The sequence below is a fragment of the Balaenoptera physalus genome (genome assembly GCF_965194825.1).
Source record: "Balaenoptera physalus genome assembly, chromosome: 18".
In the NCBI taxonomy this organism is placed as follows: domain Eukaryota; kingdom Metazoa; phylum Chordata; class Mammalia; order Artiodactyla; family Balaenopteridae; genus Balaenoptera; species Balaenoptera physalus.
Genome location: NC_138899.1, coordinates 16,669,940 through 16,689,558, shown reverse-complemented (window position 1 = coordinate 16,689,558; position 19,619 = coordinate 16,669,940). Strand labels below are relative to the sequence as shown.

General features: G+C 37.0%; 2 long non-coding RNA genes across 2 annotated transcripts in view; one reads left to right on the top strand and one right to left on the bottom strand.

Annotated features, from left to right (window-relative positions):
- Positions 1-19,619, bottom strand: part of LOC309647418 — a 774,616-nt gene that overhangs the window by 387,385 nt on the left and 367,612 nt on the right. The window lies entirely within an intron of this gene.
- LOC309647420 lies at positions 490-7,568 on the top strand. Its single transcript, XR_014256038.1, has 2 exons — positions 490-3,404; positions 3,437-7,568. It is a non-coding gene; the product is annotated as an uncharacterized lncRNA (long non-coding RNA).

Sequence of the window (19,619 nt, the reverse complement as noted above, 5' to 3'; positions counted from 1 at the left end):
CCCCTTCTTCTAAAATTGTCAGTGGGAAATTTATCTTAAATGAAAGCAAATATAAAACTACAACTCATAAGTACTCCTGTGATTTGTGATTACTAAAACTCTTAAGGATGTATCGGTAAGTTGCTAACTGAAGGCTTTGGCAGAGGTTAAGGCTATGTGAGGACATAGCGAGAAGGTGGCCATCCACAAGCCAAGGAGAGCCCTCAGAAGAAACCAAACCTACCGACACCTTGATCTTGGACTGCTAGCCTCCATACTCTAAGAAAATTAATTTCTGTTGACTAAGCCACTCAGTCTGTGGCATTTTGTTATGGCAGCCCTAGCAAACTAATACAGTCACTAAGTTGTGAGGTGATTTGTTATATAGCACAAGATAACTAATACAATGATTTTCAACTAGGGTAGCATATGTGAAACTAACAAGACATCCTTGACTTTTAGAGGTTTATAATAAAAAAAATGCCTGAATGTTAACAGTTAACTTATTACAGTGACAATAAGACTAAACAAATATATAAACATATGATATGATTACTTATATGTATGCTTTAGAGCAAATAGACTGAGAATCCAGGCTCTTTACAGATAAAGCACTATAAAAGCATGCCATAAAAATGCCTTCAGTACTACATATTTCTATCATCATCTTTACTTAATGCGTATTGTAAAGTTTATACATTATAATGTAGAATTTTAATTTTGAAAGTACTTCCACCTTAAATGCATGTTTGGCAATTATCCAAGAATCATTCAAAATACGCACAAGTAATGACATACCTTCTCTAATATCACTTGAAAAGATAGAATCTTCTTATGGGAAATATCATCAAAGACAGGCAATTTTGATATGCTGGGTTCAGAAAGACAGTGGCCAGATCAGAAAACGGTGTTTGATAAAAATATGCTGAGAAATCTATAAGCCCAAGAAAGCAGAATAGAGGGAGTTGGTTCTTAGTCTAAAGGAATGACAGCTACAAATCATTGAGCACATCTCAGAAACTGAATGTATATGTATTATTCTGATATATACAGTAGTTATCTCTACAAAGGAAGAAAATATCTCAGAAAGATTAAGTAACTTGCAAAACACCACACAGGAATTACTCAGACTGTTACCAGTATTATAATCATTATCATCACCATCACCATCATCATCATCATCATGCAGGATGAAGTCAAAATCATGTATTTTGTACTTACATATGGGCTTGTTAATGATAATTTTTTTTCCATAATGGTTGATATACATGGTCCCATCATTTATCTCATATATATGTGTACTCCAATTATTAAGGTATGTGGCCCACAAAATGTTATGGCCCAACAATACCTCACTGGTTTTCTAAGTACACGTCCAAAGTGGGTCACTAGACTCATCTTCAGAGATGCAGGGAAACATAATAACATAAAGTAGCTACTTACTTTCAGGCCAATATTGCTAACTTCCTCTCCCATCCTGATCCTAGACCCAGCCTTCATGCCTTAAAGATAGACAGGATGACCAAAGTTCAGCTAATCATGTTCTTTCCACCAGGAACCTTACTTTCAGTGTATCATCTGATAGCATCTGACAGCAGATGCTAAAAAGAGTAAAGGTTATAAATTCTTATGCTGAGATCCCCAGAGCTACAATGGTTCTGTATATTCTGAGACTTGGTGGTTCAGCTTTTTGTTCAGTTTTGGCAGGTACCAGCCAATCATTTTTATGAGAGGCTTAGGATCACTTTCTGTGCTTTCATCCAAAGAATATTAAATGGAAATTGGTTCTAGCGTGAGTTCTGGTGATAAAGTCAGAGAGAAATATGCACAGTTTGGATCTGGTCATCAGGCCAAAAAGCTGTCAAATGCCTACAGGCATCTCAAGATGGGAAAGAGCAGCCCATGGTTTTCAATGGTGGAACATCCCCTCTTGTAATTGTCTGTGGACCACTAGGGTTGGATACAAGTCTGGGGGAATAGGTACCTTCTGCCACAAATTTAAAGGGGATAAGGAGCCCCAGAGCCATGGGGATAATGGTTCATTCTGATAGGATATCACGCTAAAATATTACATGCTATGTCAAAAATCTTGTCTTAAGACATAGAGTCAAAACTCAGGGCCCTTTTGTTGTGACATGAAACCATGGCGATTAATGCCCAGAAACAAAATTTGAACACTAGTTCTGCTGCACTGCAACACCTCGGTCAGCAAAACTTCATCTGCGCTGAGGAAAGAAATGGCCTCACAGCTGGTGCCTGTAAAAGTGTCTATCAATCCTTAGCATTCCTCAACTCCTAAGGCATGACACTGAAGCACTAGTCTATAAAAAATGTTGTAGTCAAAGATCAAATTCCTCCATCCCAGCACACTCGTTTCTGGTCATTTATCTTTTCCATTACAAGAGAAGGAGCCTTGCGCACACCCCATGCCCCCTGACACAGCGCTTCAGTCTGGGCCTCAGTTACCCTGTCTAGGCTTATAGAAACAGAGGTTTTCTCCTGTCCAAGTCTTTTCCACTCCCAGATGCTGGGAACTGCTTCCTCTTCAGGAAGGCCAGTAGTTTTGGAAACGTGATGTCTGAAAGAGGGGTCTTTAAAATCATCTTTAATATCTCTCCTGTTCTAGTATCCTCATGGGTAATTCCAAAGAAATTCAGCACTTCGGCAAATAAGGCTGCTTTTGAACCTCTTCTCAATCCTGAACATTCTGCCAATGACTCTATTTCTGTATTGAAGTTTTTAAGTATTTTGTAGAATCCCTTCAAATTCAATGGTATTATAGTCATCTGATAAGTTTCAAACAAGAAGAGATGTTTGAGATGCTACACTTATCTCTGCACACTAATTCTCCAACAGGGTTAGGATTGCTGTAGCAGCCTGCGGGAAAACGTGCTGGACAAAAATTCTTGACTTTCTGGTAATTTAGGAGTAGAGATGCAAAATATCTGTGCCAGAAGCACACACTTCTTTAACATGCTGAATCAAATAAAACTTGCCTCTGATTAGCCACAGGTCTGCAGGTAAGTCACCCAATATTCCTTCCTACTTTTAGATCAAATGATAATCCTGAATGCTTAGGTGATACCCATGATACTTGATAATCATTTTCATTGTTCCTTAGGTTACACAAAGTCCATAATAATAGATAACCGTAATCACTGACTATTATCATGGCTTTTTTTTTTTGCTACACTAAGTCTCAGTAAGCCTTGGTCCTCCACGATTGTCTAACACGATTGCACTTGACAGTTTACAGAGATGTTCCACACTGTTCTCATCTTCCCCAAAACTCAGGTTCAACCACGTGGGACTCCCAAGTCTTCACTGTAGAAGTTCTAACTCCTCCTAGGGAACCATATGAGTGCAGAGGCGAGATTCCCTCCACTTATAGAAACTCATAGATAGATAGGTAGATAGACAGATAGGTAGATAGATAGATAGATAGATAGATAGATAGATAGATAGATAGATAGATAGGTAGATAGGTAGATAGGAAAATATATATGAACCTAAATAGGTACACATACACACACACATGCACACATGTTGATTCTGCTTCTCCATTTTAACACTGACTAATAAAAATTATGCTTTCCCTCTCTGGAAAGGCAAACTTCATGCACTGATGGGCTAACTTTCTAAACAAGGGATTACAAAAGATACTTTCTACAGGACAGTTCCTAAAATGCTAGTAATTGAAGGCAGGGATTCAGGAGTCTCAGGTTACGGATATTTGTCACTGTCCCTTTTCAGTAAGAGAACGGGTTTTTATCATAACCTCAGCATCCAGAGGAGGTCTTATAACAAGCAGGCCAAGATACCAAACCTTGGTATCTAAGGTTATCTGGGAATCAGAAAGGACTGTAACAATGGCTTAGTCCCTAGAAGGGTCTCATCTGTGTCTCATCTTGGGGCCATTTTGATCCTATCCTTTGCAAATAAATAAATTCCTAAACAAAATGAGTCTCTCAAGAAGGCAGCCTTCACTCCAACTCTCCACTGACTAACTTATATTAGAAATAGGAGAACACAAAAGATAGAGAACTCCAAGAGATGTAATATGAGAGAGAGAGAGAGAAAGAGAGAGAGAGAGAGAGAGCACATGTGTGTAGAAGGGATGGCCAAGAAAGATTGTGGAGGATCAGACAAGTCATCTTAAAGATTTTGGTTTTTATCTTAAGGACAATAAGAAACTAAAGAGTTTAACAGGAAAATGACATAATCTGTAGCATTTTATGTAAAGATTGCTTTGGCTGCACTACAGAAGAAAGATTGATGGCTGGACAAGTATTTTTTCAGAGAGACAGACAGGGTAGCTATTACATTAGTCTAAGCAAACAAGATGGTAACTTAAACTATCATGGAGCTACACAGAAGTGGTCTGAAAAACACGTTGTCAACAGGACTCGGTGAATCCAAGCGACCTTGACATTCCCATCAGTCTTTGCCCCACATATAATCCTATCTGTAGACACACCATGTGTCTGTAAGGGGTCTTGCATGTATTCTCCTATCTACCTGACACAACCTCTCCTACTTTTTTCTTCCATCAAACATTCTTTAGCACATCCTTTCCCAAATGTTAGTTGTTCTGCCTCTGTGCACTCTGCTGTACATACCTCTGTTAAGTTTGCATATCATGTACTTTCTTTGTCTCCACACCTTCTCCCTGAGGGCAGGAACTACATTGTACTAGCCCTTTCCCTATGGTCTGTGTTAGACCCTGTCACAGAGTAAATATTAAAGTTTGTTCACTAAATAAAGCAATAAATGCATATCTTAATCATTTCACTCAAAGCATGTGCAGAAATTGTATTCTGATCGTCTCTGAAGCTGACAAAAAGAACTGTTTTTCTGCAAATGAAGTACGCATTTCATTTCTCCCATAATAAAAGGAGACAGGAAAAAAACAGATTAGTAAGAGAAACCTTAAAACCCTGATACCGGAGAAATGATTTTCCCCCTTCTGTAGGTCATGAATGTGTGGGAAAGAATAATGAACTAGAAATCAGAACACCAAAGTTCTTATCTTAGTTTTGTAACAATATCAAATTTGTTTCTACTTCCTTCTCCAGAAAGTGGGGATCAAACTTGTCCTGCTTTTCAGTCAAAATCTATTTTTGTGAAGAAAATGTATTAACTTTTTAAAACTTTTTCCTTCGAAATAATTTCAAACGTACTTCATTACAAGTAAAGTTTGAAACACGTGTTAAACCTCATTGAATGACTCAAATGGGGAGCAAAAGCATTAATAAAGTTAAATAAAAAACAACTTCCCTTGGGAAAATGTTCATATTTGTTTATAATATGTCATTTACATGCTCTAATTGGCTTTCCTAGTATTCTAAAAGTAAATTTTAGAATAATTTTCTTATTTGAACTTTAATTTGCAAACTATTGTGTCCTTTTGCATATTTGGATACAATTTGCATAAACAGTATAATTACAATTATCTGCTTTCCCCAAAAGATTAGACAGGAAAAACTACTAATTAATCTCATTTACATGTAGATAAGGTGAATTGCTAAGACCAGTTTTTATTTTCCCTTGCTGAGCTGTAATAAATGCCGTCATGCTTATTAAGATACAACATAGACATTATACTATGTATCAAATTGAATAATAATTATATTTATGTAGTATCTTTCACTGCCTGTTTTTTAAAATAATTTTCTTGTTATCGAAGGATGCATTATCTAATTAGATGGATGCTTTCTTCCTGATAGAAAGACTATAACCTAGCCTTTCTAAAATTGTGTTCACCTACTTTTCTTACCTTACTGCCATATTTTTCCTTATCTTCTCACTTATATAAACACAAAATAAATATTAATGGCCTCCAATCCTCAAACCACGTCCACTTTTATTTATTCAGTCAGTTATTGCATACTTGCCTCTTTTTATCTAGGTTCTTGTCAATTCTATTTGATGACTATTTCCTTAATCCATCCTGTCTGCTTCCATTAGTCAGGAATCCTGTTTATTTTTAGGTGATTTTAAATGGTTCCCAACAAGTACTTACTACAGTCACTTCTCTGGATTTCTACCTAGGCCCTAAATGTCTCAGAGGTATCTTTCTAAATGTAAATTTAATCATGTACCTTTCTCACATAAAATCCTTCAAAGCCTCCATATCCCACGATATAGAGCTCCATAGGATGGCATATGAAATCCTTTATTAGCGACATTTGCCTACATGTCTAACCTCAGCTCCAACTGTAATCCAGAAAAGCCTGGGTTCCAAGAAGTCAAGCCATTTGGCATTCCTGAAACCTATGACACCACTTCACAACACAAGGCCTATTGCCCCTGAAGTTAATGAAACACAAGCCTCCAGTCTTTCCCTGTGGGTGGTGAAGGTGGCTGAGTATTTTAGAACATTCTAGGAAGGGACAGAAAGTAAAGTTACAATCAGGAAATACTTCTATGGGAGCATTTCTATTAAATTCCCTAAATGGATCTCAGAAGAAAGAGACTTAAAATTTCCAAGACTCCAGTTATTTGTTGTGATATGTTTTCTCATTGTAAAAACATATTCACTTCCATATATTAATTTTGGATTCATAAACTTGTATTATTTTCCTTAAGATGGCCCCTGTTCAAAACTCTAGCTTGGTCCATGATCCTTTTCCCTGGGCGTATTTCCCCCTCTTGTCTAATTAGAAAAATTCTCCTGATCCTTTGAAGATTCAGCTTAAAATTCACCTCTGTTCCCTCAGCCTCGGGCATCCCAGAAATGACTGCAAATTTCATTCTCTGTTTCTTCTACTAAGGATTTTACCACATTCCATAATTATGTGTTTACCTGTTCATTCTCTATCTCCCTTAAAGGAGGGATGGTGGACATGTGTGTCAGTTTGGACACAAAAATGTGTGTCTCCTTTCCTAATGACATCCCAGTTTCCTTCTGGGGAATTCTTTCCCCCATAGGTGTCAGTCACAGTGGGATGATAAGTTCAGCATCTCTGGTTCTCACGCTCTGTTACCCGAAGGCTTCTGGAGGCTCTTTGCCTGTCTGTTTTGTTTTGCCTTCCCAGCCCAGCAAACGTGTTTCCACATGCCCTCCTCTCAGTTCATCAAAATCTCACTCTTGGGACTTTCACCTTTGATCTTGTGAACAGCTGGCCTCTTTGAAGTAGCTCCTTCCACTGAGAACCTCTATAATGTCTGGGATCCTGAGTTCTCAGCCTTTCCCTCTGAGAGGAAGATTGCCAGTGGTCCCCCAATCTAAATACCCCTTCTGCAGGGTCGTGGGCCCACCCAGCAGGAGACTACATTTCCCAGCCTTCCTTGCAGTTAGGCGTGACTGAAAATGCTGCCGGCAACGACCTGACCTAGGTCTTCAGGCACTGAACTTGCCTCTTTGCTCATGTTCCCTTTTCCCTCCTTTCTGGATGGAGCCAGGGTGCATGCAGGACCTCTCACTTGCACTGGCCCCTTCTTGGTACCTTTAGCCAATTAAAGGTATTTAGTTGTATTGTTTTACTTGAAAAGCCCTCCCCAAATTGTACGAGCTCTAGGCCCCTCAAAACCCAGCTCTCCACGCTTATACGAGACACAGCTGCTTCAACTATGGAAAATGAGAAGAACTTGGTTTACCTCAAAGCATGAAAAACTCATTAGAATCCATTACTTACTAAGTTTTATCAGGGAAGGGAAACTTTCATTTCCTATTACCCCAATATCTTGCATAGTGCTAAAAATGGTTGTTTAATTTTCCAACTATTGGGTTATTAAACACTGGATTAATTGATCAAATTAATATCTTTTTCTCTCTTTCTTTAAATATGTAACCATCAATTATAAATGTTACCATCAATTAATAGGTGTGATTAATCAATTATTAATTATGTTTAATCAAGTATTAATATATTAACCAATACATAAGATTTCTATTTTTCAAGTCACGTGAATATTGTTGCTTTTCTCTAAAAGTATAGTTCATAGATTTTATATCATAATTGTTCAAAGTTTCACTGTTTGATGCATTAAAATACCTATATTTCACAGCCCATATGACTCAGGTTTGCCAGAGCAACAAAATGCTTTGTGGATGAATATGAATGTTCAATTTTTTTATTTTGCATTTTAGGGAGACTTTCCAAAAAATAAAATTAGCCCCATAGTCTATTCTTAACAAAAGAACATTAAGAGTTGAAAGTAGCCATTATGTATTTGATGGAATTAAGACTTAATGCAGTGGTTCCCAGACTAATTACAAAATAGAATTACTCAGAGACGTTTAAAAAAAACATGCTTGAGCTCCACATCCAGATATTTTTATTTCATTGGCTTCAGAAGGAGCCTAGAAATCTGTATACTTTTAAATCGCTTCAGGAATCATAATGTGTAACCAAGGGTTGACAAGCAAAGATTAGAGTGGAGGAAGGGCTCTTTGTTTCATTCTGCTAGAAGTTTCACTGATAAAAAGAAAGTTGCAGCTGATTACTGAGTTATTGATTCAAAGTTTTTGGTCAAAATAAAAGAGAAAAGCAATATAGATTTTCAAATATATCCTGAGGAAGTTACACCTAAATCCTCATGTAGCATTATATTTCCTGTGGTCCAGAGATTCAAAGTTAAAGCTGAGAATGTAATCAGGTGATAACCACCCCTCACCCATATTCTAAAAGTGAGGGGCAAGACCATCTATCTGGGACAAGTGAAGGGTTGAAGAAAAATGATTTTGCTAACATAAATCCGTCTCCCACCTCCAGGCTAAGAGAAGACTTAGAGTTAGTTACAGAGATTGAAAAGGCCAGTCATCAAGGAGAACTTAGAAGAGATAATTAGGAAGGTGCTATTCCTGACCTCTGGTCAAACACAGAGAATCCCTGGTGTCAACAGAACAATAAGGGGTGTGGATGGAGCTATCTCTGAACTAGCCAAAAGAAAGAAAAAAATGGGATCTATCATAGAAAGGAAGCATTAATGTTAGACTCCAACCTAATCCATCAAAAGAATCTACCCCTTATCTCTCTGTTCCAGTTACAATTGCTCCATGACAGATTATCCCTAAACACAGAGGTTTAAAAGAACAATTTCATTAGATTAACAGATTCTGAAGAACCAAAATTCAGAAAAGGAACAGTGAGGTTGATTTATCTCTATGCCGAGATATCTGGAAACTCAGCAGGAAAGACTGGAAAGCTGGAGTGGACTCCTTGGAATCAACTAAAGGCTCATTTACCCACATCTTTGGGGCCTCTGCTGAGATAACACGAAGACAGGGGAGGAAAACTGGACCTGTAGATCTGCACGTTGCCTCTCCTTGTGCTTCACCCTTTCGGCGCAAATCTCCTAAAAACATGGCCATTTTCCTACACAACTATGGTGCCACTGACACACTCAGGAAAGTTAACATCAGTATTAGTATCATCTAATATGGAACACATATTCAAAGTTCTTCTGTTTTTCCCTGTAATGTCCTTTATGTTTTGCCCCCACTGAAGATTCAATCAAGGACCACATACTGCATTTGGCTGCCATGTCTCTCTGGTCTCCTTCAGAGCAGTTTTTCATCTTGATTGACATATTTTAAGAGTCAATAAAGTTGAAGCCAGCTGTTTTGTAGAATGACCCTCAGTTGAATTTGCCTGATGGTTTCCTCATGAATAGATTCAGACTAAATATTTTTGGCAGGAAAATTATATAGGTGTCGGTTCTTCTCAGTACATAACATCAGGGAGTAAGTATTGTTTGTTTCTCCCATTACTGGTGACATTAGGTTCAATCTCTCAGTTAAGATGGGATGTGCCAGACTTCTTCATTATAAAGGTACTTATGTGCATCTATAATTAAGTATATGACATTTCGATACTTCAAAACTGTATACATATTCTGTTTCTCAACAACATTTTGCCCCAAAATTTTAGCATCCATTGATGATCCTTGCCTGAATCAAGTATTACATCTGTGGCTGCAAAATGTTGACTTTTTTCAATTCAATTATTTTTATCACATATATCAGCTAGAATGCATCAATAAAGAAGAGCCTTCCCTTTCCTCCTTCCCTATTTCTTTTTTACTGTTACTATGGACTCATGAATTATTTTTTAATTCAATGCATTATATTTATTACCATCATTCTCTTGATGCCCAATTGTCCCAAATTTGGCCAGTGGAAAGCCCTTCAGGCTGGCTCTGATGTCCTTTTGATATGTCCCCATCAGTTTTCAAGCCCTTCCTTACTTTATGACATGAGACGTTCCAAGCTCAACAATTAATCCCTTCTCCCAAGGCAATAGAAATAAAAACAAAAATAAACAAGTGGGACCTAATCTAACTTACAACTTTTGCAGAGCAGAGGAAACCATAAACAAAACAAAAAGACAACCTACAGAATGGGAGAAAATAGCTGCAAATGATGTGACCGACAAAGACTTAATTTCCAAAATATACAAACAGCTCATACAACTCAACAACAAAAAACCAAATGACCCAATTGAAAAATGGGCAGAAGACCAAAATAGATAGTTCTCCAAAGAAGACATACAGACGGCCAATTGGCACATGAAAAGATGCTCAACATCACGAATCATTGGAAAAGTGCAAGTCAAAACTACAATGAGGTACCACCTCACACTGATCAGAATGGCCTTCGTTAAAATGTCTGCAAATAACAAACACTGGAGAGGGTGCGGAGAGAAGGGAACCCTCCTACACTCTTGGTGGGAATGTAAATTGGTGCAGCCACCGTGGAAAACAGTAGGGAGGTTCCTCAGAAAACTAAAAATAGAATTACCATATGATCCAGCAATCCCACTCCTGGGCATATATCCAGTCAAAACTATAATTCAAAAAGATACATGCACCCCTATGTTCATAGCAGCACTATTCACAATAGCCAAGACATAGAAACAACCTAAATGTCCATCGACAGAGGAATGGATAAAGAAGATGTGTACATATATATAATGGAATACTACTCAGCCAAAAAAGAATGAAATAATGTCGTTTGCAGCAAATAGATGCAACTAGAAATTATCATACTAAGTGAGGTAAGTCAGAAAGAGAAAGACAAATACCATATGATATCACTTATATGTGGAATCTAAAATGTGACACAAATGAACCTATCTATAAAACAGAAACAGACTCATGGACATAGAGGACAGATTGGTGGTTGCCAAGGGGGGAGAGTGTTGGGGGAGGGATGGAGTGGGACGTTGGAGTTAGCAGATGTAAGCTTTTTATATAGAATGGATAAACAACGAGGTCTTACTGTGTAGCCCAGAGAAGTTTTATATATATATATATATATATATATATATATATATATATATATATATATAACTGAATCACTTTGCTGTACAGCAGAAATTAACACAACATTGTAAATCAACCATACTTCAATAAAAATATTGAAAAAAAAGAATTAATTTCTTGCAACACACAGTAAATCAGCCATTTATCCAAAACGCCTGAGTTTCTTTTAGTAGGAAATCTGAATTAGAAACCAGGATCTGGGTGCTAAGTATGCTGATTGGGGTATCAGTAGTATTCACTGGTATGTCCATAGCCTATGCTAAGAAATATGTTCCCTTAAAAAAAAAAAAAAAGAACTCATTATTTTAAGGAGACCAAGTCCTTAATTTTAGTTAATAATATTTTCATTGCCAACAACAATCACCAAATCCCACCCTTCATTTTTATTTTTATAGTGGAGATATAATTTACATATAACATTATACAAGTTTATGGTGCATAGCCTATCAATTTGATACATTTATATGTTGCAATACAGTTACCACCTTAGCTTTAGCTAATACCTCTATCACGTCACATAATTCTTTCTTTTTTTATCATTTCTTTTCTACTTGTTTTTTTAACTACCCTGTTTTATCAGTGATGCTGAAGGGCAATGTCATGTACTTGTATTCACCACTATCTACTAGACTGCAGGCTCCTTGAGGGAAGTGTATTAGTTTTATTCATTATCCCTTCACATATTACATATTCAATTATTGTCCCTTCTGCAAGAGGTGGGGTCAGAGTAAGCTTCCAGAGGGAGTAACCCATAATAAGTAATTGAGATCTGCCAGATGAGCAGTAAGTAGTTATGCAAGGAAAGAGGAAGGGATACAGAGACTACAAAGCAAGTGCTCCTGGCAAGGGTACCCTGTATATGAGGATGTACAGCCCAGAATTCAATGATGGTTGAGTCAATAAATGAATTAATTTTCCAAAATTTGGTAGAAATTAAGTAGACACGGTCTAGGTGTGTCTATAAAAGAAAACTACTGAGAGAAGCAGATATTTGGGAAAGTTTTTCAGAAAAGTGCTCTTTAAAAAATCATTGGCCTTTTTTTTTTTAATATGGTACATATTTTGAAAATACTGTGAATAATTTTTAAAATAACCCTCAGAAAGTATGTAGATGTATAAAAATGCCTCTAACTGAACTCAGTAGTTTTTTTCTTTTAAATATTAAACAGATACAAAATAGTTTTATTAAATATGCATAAGGCAAATAAACAACACAAATACTGGGGTGCCCATGATCCAATTTAATTAACAGAAAGTTACCGTCACCTTTGAAGCCCTGTGTATTCCAAGGCAACTGACTTAGTCACCACATCCCTAGGGGTAACCATTATTTGCAATGTAATGTTACACATTTACTCTCCTTCACACGTTTACTTCACTGCATAGTGTGTATCCCTAAAACTATACATTACTTAAATATGCATGGCTTAGAGCTTCATATAAGTATAAACGTATCAATACTTAGTGTATTTTTCTGCGGCATTATGTACCTGAGAATCAATTAAATTTTTGCTTCAAGTTGTAATTCATTCATTTTCAATGACCTAGTATTTCATCAGATGAATATGCCACAATTTATTTATCTATTCTAATGTGAATGGATATTTGGGTTGTTTCCAGCATTTTGCTGTCTCAAACAGTGCTGCAGTAAACACTTGTGCATGTGTCCAGGACAAGAGCTTCTCTGAGACAGGAATGAAATTGCTCAGTCACTAAATATGTGCATCTCAAATTAACTAGACAGCGTCAAACTGTTTTCCAAAATGATTTTGCCCATTTACCATTCTACCACCTGTGCATGTGTGCACTGGCTCCACATTCTCATCGAGGCTTAATATTATCCAATGTTTTTAATTTTTCCACTGTGGTAAATATGTTGGTATTTTATCGTGGTTTTTCATTTGCATTTCTCCAGCTATTAATAAGATTAAACAAATTGTTCCTGTTATTGACCATTTGGTTTTTCTCTTATGTGAAGAATTGTTTAAGCCTTTTACCCGATACTACATTTTCTTTTCCTTTTTAGCTTGTAGGAGTTTTTTTTATCTGTTCTGGACACTGATATTTTGTCATTTACGTGAATTACACACACATTTGCCATATTGTGACTTTTCTTTCACTAAACTCTTTATATCCCTTGATGAACAGAAGTTGTCAATTTAAATATACTTTTTAAAAAGAGCTAACCCAAAGGTTATAAATATATTGTTTTCATGGAGTTTTATAATTTTGATTTATGGTGTGAAGTAAGGTCTAATTTTATTTTTCCCTTTTATATGATCATTTGTCAAGGAATCATTTATTGAAAAGTTCATCTTTTATACCCATTCTATAATACCAGCTCAATCACAGATCAAGTTTCACTATCTGGGTAAATCTGTTTCCAAAACTGACAATTCCACTAGTCAATACGTCTATTCCTTTGCAAGACACTCAGTTTATTAATACAACTATATGATCATTCTTGATATCTGCTTATACAATCCCTCTACTTTGGTCTTTTTTCAGAGTGGGTATTCTTGTCCTTATATTCTTCTATGTTAATTTTGGAATCAGTTCCACAAAAAAGTCTATTGAGATTTTTACTGGTTTTGCAGTGAACTTGTCGGTGAATTTTGGGTAAATCAACATCTTTGTAATGTTAATAGTCCAATCCAAAAATATTATATGTCTGTCTACTTACATAGGTTTTCTTTAATGGCCTCCCACTAAGTTTTACAACTTTCTCTAAAAATGTCTCTTGCTCAAATTTGGTTAGATATATTTCTAGCCACCTTGTATTTTTGATGCTATTATAATTGGTACCTTCATTTAAAAATATGTTTTCTAAACTATCGCAAAATTGCAGGAATTCTACTTATTTTCATACATTGGTTTCATATCTAGCAGATTAAACTTTCATTATTATTTTTACATATTTAACTAATCTTTGTAGACAATAATATTGTCTAAACCATGAGGATTTTATTTCTTTTTATCTGGCCTATCCCCTTTATTCTTTTTTGTGTCCTACTGCTAGGATCTCCATACATATTTAAATAGAAGTGTTGATACTGGACACCAGTGCCTTGGGCACATGCTTTTAACATTTCACTATTAAGTATCATATTTGCTGTACATTTTTATATTTATCCTTTTTTGTATTAAGGAAGTTTATTTCTAGTCCTAGATTTTTCCCCTTTTGTTTGAAAATTTTCAAATATCATAAAGGCTATAAGAATAATACAGTGAATATCCATCTATCCTTCACTTTTAACATATTAAAATACTTATTTTATATCCTATGCCTGAATTCAATATTTGATGTTTTCAAATGATGTTTGAGGGGTAATATTTCTCCTTGACCTTTATGACATATGTATAGCTCTTTGTGGTCCCAGATTTATGTGTGTATTGTCCTACAAGGTACTCACTTTGGGCTGGTTCTGGGCTGTGTATCTGTCTTATCTTATTTTGGGAAGGAAAGAAGTCCAAAGTTCAAGGTGTCTGGTTCAGCAAATGCCTTTAAGACAAAAGCCAGCATCAGTCCTCTGCTTTCCTGTCTTCCCACTTTCACTCAGTTTATGGCCTCTGAATAATTCTTACTCATTTGCCAGCTCATTAACTAATTTAAAATGACATTTCTTTACACTTTTACGAGGCATTTTTAGTTGTTCTCAGTGAGAGGGTCAGTCAGGATACCCAGATGACCTCACTCTAAGAAATGGAATCTGGTCTATTCTTCATGTAACGCTTGGAATCACATACCTACACCAGGCTTCCTTAAAGCTACGAAGACTTAGCTTTCCTTTACGAGGGCTCCTAGCACAACTAAACATACTTCTTACCCATCTTCCACAAACAATCTGTATTAGCTTCACAAACCCTCCTAGTGCCTTAAGAGAGGTTTCAGAGCTAGCAAGGCTATTTAAGCCAAAAGCTAAACTAGTTTCCAAAGATGAACACAGGCTCCCTGTAGTGAAACTAGCAAAAGGGAGCTGTCTAGATACAAAGATTTTCCAGTATCTTCACCTTATCTCTGTGGGGTTTACAGTTACTGCATGAGGCAGGATGTTTTGACACAGGACAACTTGTTCTTTTAAAGTATGAGAAGCTTTGTGGCTCTTGTTTCATTTTCCAGTCATCTGCTGGCTGTTAAGAAAAACCCACCCCATAGTTATACTAGGCATTAAAATTAGATATATTTGGACAAAGCACCCTCCCCTCACCCTTCCCATATGTACACTCACACACAAGTTTCTTACACAGGCTTTCTGGTTCAAGGAAGCTGACCCAGGCAAATTGTGAACAATATAACATTGGTTTTCAGGACTCATCCTGCACTTATGGCCCTCGAATGTGGCCTTTCCTAGTCAAGTAGCTGCACACTCTCTGAATCAAGAGTGTGGGAAAAAATGGGGTGATTCTGCTCCTGATAGCCCCTTAATTTTTTACATTATCTCTCTGCTGGTTGTGCCCAGCTTACTGTGTGAAAAATCAAGTTCAGATGATTTCACTCAACTAAGGCCAATTTGGGTACGGGTACAGATGAGGTCAATTAAAGATATAGCGTCTCACATTCTTCAAAGAGCAGCGAAGAGTTTATATATTAGTTTCCTGTTACTGCTATAACAGATTACCACAAATTTCCTGACTTCAAACAACACAAATTTATTCTCTTGCAGTGCTGGAGGCTAGAAGGTTGAAATAAGAAGTCTTCAAGAGCTAGAATCAAGGTGTCTATAGGACAGGTTCCTTCTATCAGCAGTCTGGGAGGAGAGAACCCACGTACTTACCTTTTTCAGCTTATAGTGGCCATCAGTAAGCCTTGGCTTGCGACCCCTCCTTCCAGCTTCCAAGCACATTCTAAGCTCTGCTTCTATCACCACCTCACCTTCTCCTCTGAACCTGACCTTGCCTGCCTCCCTCTTATAAGAACTGTTGTAATTATACTCAGCTCACCTGGGTAATCCAGAATAATCTTCCCATCTCAAGAGCCTTAACTTAATTACCTCTGCAAAGTTTCTCTTGCCTTATATGGTAACACAGTTAACTGTTCCGGGGCTTAGGATGTGGACATCTTTGGGAGGACCATTATTCAGCTTGACACAGTTCACAGGGTTGAACAGTTTCTCCTGTGCTCTTGAATTCCAGCTCCTTATGCCAATTTGGAAGCCTGCTGTCACCTGACCTTAAGACTGAGCTCTTTCTAGCTAGTCCCTTTATACTTTCTAGGGAGCCAAAGATCATCACCATCAGTTATTTCTTACATAAATATTATTCCTAACATTCCTTATTCTAATTAATGATTCTTCTGTCATAAATTTGGGATATCCAAAGACTTATTTAGAAACTTCTAGAATGTGGACCTCAAGTTATGGTAGTTCATTGGTTAATTACCCACCAAGAATGAGATCTAATTTATACACACATATATAACACTGTTTAACACCAAGGTGTTAATAAGTAAATTATGGGCATTATAACAAAGGGTGTATCAACATTGATATTCACTTTCTTCTGCTGACAATGTTATACTGGGTTTTATTTTTCTCATAGATAATATCCCTCAAAGAAACCAATAGAAACATCTCTCATAGATAATAATTGAAACATGACCATGTTCAAAGCCATAAAGAAATATTATAAAAAGAGCTATTGATGATCTATTATGTGTTGAGTGTTTATAAATGTTTCCATGGATTTGCCAAGGTAATATTAATAGTAATAAAAACCAGCAGTTTAAAGCATTAATGTCATGTGAAATTTTTTTCTTACAACAGTCCTATGAGGTAGATATTATTAGTATATTTTGTATAATTGTCAAGAGGCTAGAAGGCATTCAACCCTCAATCCAGACAATGTGATGGAAAAATGGTGATAATCGGATGGTTCATGGAAAAAATAATTTTGAAGGTGAGGCCTTTGCAAACTGGCTTTAATCACAATCTTCAGGTGTAAAGCTTAGGTCACAGTCAGTTCTGTGCTAGCCCCTCAGATGCTGGGCTCTGGTGACTAAATCCTATCCAGGCTCTGATATCAACTCTGGTGACAGTCTTGTATTTTCTCTGGTGAAAAGGTTAAGGAAGGAGGCCACTAGGTATTTAGAAAATATTTCTCATCCTGACACCTTTGAAAAAATTGCCCTTTTAGACAGAGGACATGTTTTGACATCTGTAAATTTTCTCTCAGCATGATTTCTGAACTGTTAGGTGCAGCTGAGGTATTGAGACTTAAGTTTTCACCTAGAAAATACTTCATTGAGTCAGTAATTCATACAAAGAGAAGAAAAGCCTTCCTTTAGCAAGGATTTCTGTAAATGTAGTTTCAAACTGTAGTTGATTCTGATACCTAAGACACAAATTGTGAGAAGCAATTCATTTTAACATGCAATACCATTAGAAAAATATATCCAGCTAAGAAAATACAGATACTGAATTTTTTTTAAGGGAGAGGGAAAGAAAAGAGGGGTAGAGGGCAAGAATGAGAAAAAGTCTATAAAACAGAGAAGAGAGGCAAAGAGAATGGAGATGTTGGCACATGAGTCTTATAACCATATTCAGGGGCTAGAACTTTTTCGACTGTGAGAAGTTAAAGACTGAAAGCAAGTCAGGCAGAGATTAGCTAGATGCTTACATTCCTGTGTTTTTTGTTTCCTTTGGCGCCCAAGAAGACTAAACTTCTCAGTCTTTCATACAGTTAGTTTGAGACTATATTGACCTTCTGGTCAATGTAACATAAACAGAAATGTGGCCCACACCTGCCCCTAAAATCATCCTGACAGCCTCAGCTGATTCTCTTTCACTTCTACAGGACCTCAAAGATACAGTTTTGAATGGCAGTCTGACATATTGGAAAGAACAGAATCACTGAGACTTCCTTTGGAGGAGAGCTATCAAGGAGATCCATCAGACCTGGGTCTGAATCCAACATGAGCAAGAAATACACACATTGTTTTGAGCTTCTACGGTACTAGTGCCATTTGTCATAGCAGCCAGTGCTAATTATCCTGACCAAAATAGCAAATGAATGACATTGTCAGGTTTGTGGTTTATGTAAGTCCCTCTGACAATACATGAGGATGGATTTGAGAACAAAACAAGACTGAAGACAGGACAACCAACTGTACTGCTATCAGGGTGGTACAGGCAAGACAGAGGGGCTGAGATGTATAACTGCTGTTGAGGTAAAGCAGGAAAACATTATAGGCTGTAAAAAAAAAAAAAAAAAAAAAAAAGCAGAACTTTAAGATGGGTTGACATCAAGATTACAGGGTAGATCAAGGTCAACACCTATGCATCTTAGTGAGAAACTTAGAAGGATTGTGCGAGCACCAAGTGAAAAATGACACTGAACAAGAGGCAAACAGCGGTGTGGGACGCTCCATATGAGGTGTACTTTTCTCGTTTTCACTGCACTTGTCACATCTGTCATTTATTTCTGTGATTATTTCATTACAGGATTGTTCATCTGTAAAGCTTCATGAGGGTAGGGACTTTATCTATTTTCACACGACTTCCATTCCTATTGTTAAGCCATTCTTGGCACAAAGTATGTATGCAACAAATACTTATGAATGAATGAATGAATGAAATCATGGGTGTTGTGACAAGCAGACAATTGGAAATAAAACCTTCAAGGGAACATTCTGACCTGAAAAGTTAAAATTAGAGCTCTTCAGCCTTAAACAGGTAGATGAAATCCTGAGTGTGGATGAAGTGGTCCTTGGGAAAAGGAGGGATGGAAAACACAGTGAGTTGAGAAGAGCATATAGGGTAAAGGGGGATTTATTCTTTTGTGGGAGAGAACTTCTTCACAGGCTAAGAGGAAAGAAATGGTTAAGAAAACGGATTGGAGATATGTAAGAATGTGAGGAAGACGGTATAGCCCAGTATAAGATGGGGATGGATTGACTTGAACACGGAGGGAACACCTGTCTTCTTGGCCTAGAGGAAAAGAATTAAAGGGGGAGAGGAGTAAATTTGTACGTAATGGGAATTAACTTGAAAAGAGATTATATGGTGAGAGGTTTTTGGGTAGGGTCAGGTCTTGAGAATGGGGCAGGTTTGGACTAGTCATTGAGAAATAAACAAGACAAGGAGATGGAGAAAACTCACAAGGTTTGTAGACAGGATGAGGCCAGAGCTTAGGTTAGGGACTATGAATTTGAGGACCATGAAAATGGGAAGGCCACGTACAAAATTCTTCATTCATTCAGCAATGTTTATTCTGCACTGTCCATTGTAAAGCACTGTGCTAGGGGCAGGGACGAAAGTACGTTAATGATGTCAGTGCTTTGCATTTATTGTGGCTGAGGCACAAACAATCCATCATTTCAGAAAAAACAAACCTTATTAGTTGGTGGCATGTCGACAAAATTATTGGCCGTGTGA